The sequence below is a fragment of the Lemur catta genome, chromosome 9, assembly GCF_020740605.2.
Source record: "Lemur catta isolate mLemCat1 chromosome 9, mLemCat1.pri, whole genome shotgun sequence".
NCBI lineage: Eukaryota > Metazoa > Chordata > Mammalia > Primates > Lemuridae > Lemur > Lemur catta.
The window spans coordinates 47,243,614-47,251,183 of NC_059136.1; the positions used below are offsets into that span (position 1 = coordinate 47,243,614).

Sequence of the window (7,570 nt, forward strand, 5' to 3'; positions counted from 1 at the left end):
TATTATCTAGCATAAGGTAATACCATATTGAAAGAATATTTATGATTATTTTACTCTTAAGTATCTATGAGGTACACAAAACTATCATTTTGTCAATCCCTACACATATAAAGAGTTTAGTCACAGAAGAAGCCGTATAGCTCCAGAGACAATAGGTTTACAGAAGCAAAAAGGATAGTCTTCTAAAAAGGCTTCATAGATTAGTGAATTTAGGCAATAAATACCTTCTAATATCTGTACTCGTGTGATTTTTTTAAAAATCAGTGGTAACTCATGATCTACCTTATTTGCAAAGCAGTAGCATTTCATTAAGAAATATGCATAGGCTATGCCAGCCAGAGAGGAGAGATGGGGAAAACATGCAGCTTGTAACCACAATGGTCAAAGAAAAGGCAACATAGAGAAAATGGAATATTTAGTACCAATACAACTGCAATAATCCCAAGTATACTTTGTTTGGGTTAGGAAACTGGTACAGCTATATTATGAGTAAGAAAGAGAGGCAAAGAGAGAGAGAAAGCTTGAAACATTTGCTATGTGTCCTAGTCACTTCAGGCAGCTATAATAATATCATAGACTGAACAGCTCATAAATACTAGAGATGTATTTCTCACAGTTGTGGAGGCTGCATGTTCAAGATCAGGGTATCACCACGGTCATGTTCTGGTGAATGCCCTCTTTGCGGTTGCAAATAATTGTCTTATTCTTGTATCCTCACATGGAGGGAGAGTTCTCTGGGGTCTCTTTTTATGAAGGTACTAATCCCAGAGTGAGGGCTCCACCCTCATATAGCCTTACTATCTCCCAAAGTTCCCACTTTCTAATGCTATCACATTGAGGGTTAGGAGTTGAACATATAAATTTGGGGGTGACACAACATTCAGTCCATTGCATTATGGATAGCAGAGCAGCATAAAAATATTCTAAACATAGACTGTAAATCAAACCATAAATCAGATACCATGATATAAGAGGCACAGTTATTTATTTTTCAGAAATTCAGTAATTAATTGAGAATAAAAGAAAACTATACAATTTCAAACAAATTAATAACAAAATTATCATTACTTATATTTTTAGTATTTTCATTTAAACCTCAAATAATACTACCTTCTTCTGTAGTTATCTTTTGGTTGATTTGATTAATCATGCCACTCACTTTAAAGATGAAAATAAAATCGTAAAATTTAATAATAATGTTTATTTCATGTGAGAGAATTTTTGTATAAATGAATATATGTATTACATGATTTCACAAAGAAAATACTTTTTTTATAATAAGACATTAATTATATACATCAGTTAATTTATGTTACTGTTTAAGTGGGTTAAAATAGTTTTAATGTTTTTAGTCTCATAATTAAAATGATAATCACTGTGTTTCTAGTATATTATTCTGTATTTAGTAATATTTTCCTAATTGCTTCAAATTTTAACCTAAGTATCACATTTCACAATTTTTTAAAGTGATACATCACATAGAAAACCTGTAGGTTCTTGAGAGTCAAAGTCTCTTCTTATTATTGAAGACATTGAATCAGAATTCAATCTACTCTTTTTATATTATATCCAAAGAGATAATTATGACAAGCATATTATAAGTTAAACACACACACATACATTTTCGATGTTTCTGCTGAGTGATAAGAAATCAGAAAGTTCTAATCTCTAGTTCTTTAATTGAAAAGGTTAGTTTTTCACAGATACATTTATTAAAATAAACACATTTAATAGCAATTACATGCCAAGCATAGGTTCCTACTATAAAATATAACCAATTGATGAAATAAAATCTCTTTCTGAAAATATTCTAAAAAACAATTTTACAGGTCTTTGCTTCAAATTAATATATATTGTTCAAAATTTTTACACATAAGGTAACTAAAATAATGTTAAAATGGCTTACAATGAGGTCTACATGTTGAGGAACCTTTGATTCATTTCTTTATTTTCTCTTTGTTTAGTTAGATGAGTTAAATTAAACACTATGCCATACTTAAGCTAAATAATTAGCTCTTTATGTATTTTAAAATTTATTTTGTTAGTGAAATTTATTGGGACAGGATGTGTTGCCTGTTTCTAACAGAAGATAACATGAGATAACAGGTAAGCCACTTAAGTTTTAAAAATTCAGTAAGCATCCCTCACAGCAGAGACATCATGAGAATATAGAGATGGAAGGAGCAATAGATTAAAATAAGAGCTACATTTCATGGTATGACGTACTAAACAATAGAAACAGTTCAATCAATGAGAAGTGAGCCCTCAATTTTGTTGTTGAACCTTAGCAATAAGTAAGTTCAGAGGAAAATACACACACACACACAGACACACAGACACACACACACGCACACACACACACACCTCACACCCCTCATGTAATAACGCTGAAGATGCACCCATGAAAAGGAGGTCCAGTTCAGGGAAATAAACCTGCAGTTGTCAAAATTTCAACTTATGTGCTCAGATAAGGCCGTGAGAACATATTTGACTCTCTAGGTTGCCAGGAGCAAGTAAGTAAAGTGGAAACTTGGCAACAGCTGAGTCCTTGTCCAAGAAACATCACCTCCATCACCATGACATTCATCACTCGCCAGGCATGCTGCAGGAACACCATGCCTTGGGAACAAGAATGAAATAACAGGGGAGTAGGAGGTTAATTTACTAATGTGCTAGTTTTGTTTCACTTCACCCATAAAAGTCTAGCAAAAATGGTTGCTTCATTTTATCATTCTTAATAGTGCATCAGGAAGAAATGGGATATGCTGTTAAAGTTCCCATTCATTTCTCCAGGTTCCCCAGCTCACACAGGAACAATCTTAAATAAAGAAGTTAAAAAAATCACCGAAGTTCCAATAACTTATCTCTGCCTGAGCAAGACTTCACCCTCAAGTCTGTCTAATTTTTAAGCTTGTGATAGGTGGTACTGACTTATTAATTGAATGTGATCTGATTTTTCCTTGCCAGCAAATGGTCAGAAGATTTACTAGAGGGGTTGAATTCATGTTGCCAAGATTCTTGAAAGGGGGATAGGACAGGAGGATATACGGGCTGACCCAGTTTTATTAATTCTTCCACATTCCAACAATCTGCCATTTAATTCTGTAAGTGGATATTAAATGAATTTCTGCTTTCCCCTAGTCAATAGCTGAAATCATCATAAAGTGTCAGTAAAAGCCATGCTCTAGTAAAATCACAAGATGTCCACAGAGACATTTCTCAACACATTCTATGATCTGATATAAGACAAAAAAAAGAAGAAATTATGATCTCATGGTTATAATTTGCCACTGGAATTAATGCATGAAATTGGCTGCCAATGAATATGACTAACAATAGTAGCTATTAGAAATTGTTTCTTTGAAAAATATTCTATGGAGGAATTACATTAGTTCAAAGGCATAAAATGAATAGCACAAAGCAATTTGGAAAATTTTTATTAGTGAATTGGGAAAGGACAGAATTGGGGAGTAATTATTAAAGCAGAAAACTTAATATAATATTCAAAAATGATTAAACCCATGATGATAAAATAAACTTTGCAATTTTTTCCAGACCCTTGGCTGGCCTTTCTAATTTACACAAAATCCCCAAGCTCTCAGAACTGATCTAAGCAGAACAAGAATACACTCATCATACTACTAAGAGCTTCCTACAATTTTTTAACATTCAATGATTGCAAAAGAACATAATCAGTAATCTTTATAGACTAATTGTAAACCAATATGGAAAGCAGTTAATTATATTATCATAAGCTAAAAAATTATCTGAAAACTAACAAAAGCAGAAAGTGCCCACAGATTCCAAATATGTATCTGGCCATGGAAATTTTAGACCTGTTTTTAAAACAAATCAAGGATATCAGAATTAAGCTAAATACATGGTTTGGTTCCCAAAGAGGTCTCAGAGAATTCTGAAATGGGATATTTAGATCAAATTTTCAGCTAAGAAAAGAGAGTTGGGATAGCTGTTGAAAACACTGCACTGAGAAAATAAAACTGTGAGAAGTGGATGCTATGTTTTAACAGGAATAAAGCAAAGGAAAAGAGCTGGATCATGAATATATGTTTATTGTAAAGAAATATTGCCTGAGGAACATTAAATATTAATTCTAGATTTAAAACAAAAAAAATTCACCTACACTATTCAGTCAGATATCAAAGTGAGACCTTGACAAAATAAAATATTCATATATAAATAAAAGTGCCCATAAAGGGATTTAAATTTTATCTCTGCATCTGCCACTCTCACATTACAGCACCAGAAGGTTGTCAACATAGCATAAGTCTACTTTCTTGTCAAACACAATGACTTAAAATCACACAAAGTTCTCTGGTACTAAAACAATGCAGCACAGATAAGAGTTTGCTGTTGTCACTAACTTAAAAATGCCTAAAACATTTATAATTTATAGAGAATTTTAAATTATGTTTCATAATCATTTATTTATTCATTCAAATATAATTTATTTAAATTCTAGAAGCTAGTCATATAAAACCTAGAAGATGTATGAAGCTCCTGCTCTTCTGAAGTTTACAATCTATTTGGAAAAAATTTAAAATAATAAAATAAATTTATAATTAAAAATAATTCAGTAAAGTCTCAGGATACAAAATTAATGCACACAAATCAGTGGCATTCATATATGCCAAAAACACTCAAGCCGAAGATCAAATCAATCACGGAACACCTTTCACAATAGCATCAAAGAAAATTAAATATTTAAGAATATAGTTAATGAAGGAAGTGAGAGACATATATAGGGAGAACTATGAAACACTGAGAAAAGAATTTGTAGAAGATGCAAACAGATGGAAAACCCTACCACACTCATGGATTAGCAGAATCAATATTGTTAAAATGTCCATACTACCTAAAGTGATCTACAGAATTAATGCAATCCCTATTAAAATATCATCATCATTCTTTATAGATCTAGAAAAAATAATTCTATGCTTCGTATGGAATCAGAGAAGACCTCATATAGCCAAAGCAATCTTCAGCAAAAAGAAAAAACTGGGAGGTATCAGTCTACCAGACTTCAAGCTCTACTACAAGGCTATAGTAACCAAAATAGCATAGTATTAGCACAAGAACAGAGATACAGACTTTTGGAACGAGACTGAGAACCCAGATATAAAACCATCCTCATATTGTCATCTAATTTTTGACAAAGCAGACAAAAATATACATTGGGGCATTTTTTTTTTTTCCCCGCAACAGGTTTGCTGCCAGAACACAAGTGTCATGAAAACCACCCATAAAAGCCAAAATGGGGAAGGAAAAGATTCACATCAACATCGTTATCATCGGATACGTAGATTCGGGCAAGTCCACCACTACTGGCCATCTGATCTACAAATGTGGTGGGATCGACAAAAGACCATTGAAAAATTTGAGAAGGAGGCTGCTGAAATGGGAAAGGGCTCCTTCAAGTATACCTGGGGCTTGCATGAGCATGGTATCACCATTGATATCTCCCTGTGGAAATTTGAGACCAGCAAATATTATGTGACTATTATTGATGCCCCAGGACACAGAGACTTTATCAAAAACATGATTACAGGCACATCTCAGGCTGACTGTGCTGTCCTGATTTTTGCTGCTGGTGTTGGTGAATTTGAAGTTGGTATCTCAAAGAATGGGCAGACCAGTGAGCATGCCCTTCTGGCTTACACACTATGTGTGAAACAACTAATTGTTGGTTTTAACAAAATGGATTCCATTGAACCACCCTACAGCCAGAAGAGATCCAAGGAAATTGTTAAAGAAGTCAGCACTTACATTAAGAAAATTGGCTACAACCCTGACACAGTAGCATTTGTGCCAATTTCTGATTGGAATGGTGACATGTTGGAAGCAAGTGCTAACATGCCTTGGTTAAATGGATGGGAAGTCACCCATAAAGATGGCAACACCAGTAGAACCACACTTCTTAAAGATCTGAGCCGGGTGCGGTGGCTCATGCCTGTAATCCTAGCCCTCTGGGAGGCCGAGGCGGGTGGATCGCTCGAGGTCAGGAGTTCAAGACCAGCCTGAGCGAGACCCCGTCTCTACTAAAAATAGAAATAAAAATTATCTGGACAACTAAAAATATATATAGAAAAAATTAGCCAGGCATGGTGGCACATGCCTGTAGTCCCAGCTACTCAGGAGGCTGAGGCAGTAGGATCCCTTAAGCTCAGGAGTTTGAGGTTGCTGTGAGCTAGGCTGATGCCACGGCACTCACTTTAGCCTGGGCAACAAAGTGAGACTCTGTCTCAAAAAAAAAAAGAAAAAGATCTGGATTGCATTCTGCCACCAACTCATCCAACTGACAAGCCCTTGCGTCTATCTCTCCAGGATGTCTACAAAATTGGCGGTATTGGTACTGTCCCTGTGGGCCGAGTGGAGACTGGTGTTCTCAAACCCGGTATGGTGGTCACCTTTTCTCTAGTCAATGTTACAACTGAAGTAAAGTCTGTTGAAATGAATCATGATGCTTTGAGCGAAGCTCTTCCAGGGGACGTGGACTTCAACGTCAAGAATGTGTCTGTCAAAGATGTTCATCATGGCAACATTGCTGGTGACAGCAAAAATGACCCACCAATGGAAGCTGCTGGCTTCACTGCTCAGGTGATTATCCTGAACCATCCAGGCCAAATTAGTGCTGGCTATGCTCCTGTACTGCATTGTCACACTGCTCATATTGCTTGCAAGTTTGCTGAGCTGAAGGAAAAGATTGACTGCTACTCTGGAAAGAAGCTGGAGGATGGCCCTAAATTCTTGAAATCTGGTGATGCTGCCATTGTCAATATGGTTCCTGGCAAGCCCATGTGTGTCGTCAGTTTCTCAGACTATCCTCCTCTGGGTTGTTTTGCTGTTCGTGATATGAGACAGACAGTTGCTGTGGGTGTCATCAAAGCAGTGGACAAGAAGGCTGCTGGAGCTGGCAAGGTCACCAAATATGCCCAGAAAGCTCAGAAGGCTAAATGAATATTATCCCTAATACCTGCCACCCCACTCTTAATCAGTGGTGGCAGAATGGTCTCAAAACTGTTTGTTTCAATTGGCCATTTAAGTTTAATAGTAAAAGACTAGTTGTTAATGACAAAGCACTGTAAAACCTTCAGAATGAAAGGAAAAGGTTTTATAGACCACTTTTGGGTTTTTTTTTGTGTGTGTGGCAGTTTTAAGTTATCAGTTTTTAATATCACTACTTTTTAATGGAAACAACTTGACCAAAAATCTGTCACAGAATTGTGAGACCCATTAAAACAAAGTTTAATGAGAAAAAAATATATACATTGGAGAAAAGAATCTCTATTCAATAAATAGTGCTGGGAAACCTGGATAACCACATATAGAAGATTGAAACTGGATCCCCACCTCTCACTTCTCACAAAAATCAACTCACAATGCATAACAACAGACTTAAACCTAAGGCATGAAACCTTAAGAATCCTAGAAGAAATTGTGGGGAAAACTCTTATAGACATTGGCTTAGGCAAAGAATTTATGAAGAAGACCCCCTAAGCAATTATAGCATCAACAAAAATAAATAAATGGGACCTTATCAAATTAAAAAGCT

General features: G+C 35.4%; 1 pseudogene across 1 annotated transcript; it reads left to right on the top strand.

Annotated features, from left to right (window-relative positions):
• The first annotated feature begins 5,272 nt into the window (after nucleotides 1-5,272).
• Nucleotides 5,273-7,059, top strand: LOC123645024 (annotated as a pseudogene). Its single transcript, XR_006737370.1, has 2 exons — nucleotides 5,273-5,947; nucleotides 6,281-7,059. The product of XR_006737370.1 is annotated as an elongation factor 1-alpha 1-like (transcript).
• The last annotated feature ends 511 nt before the right edge of the window (nucleotides 7,060-7,570 follow it).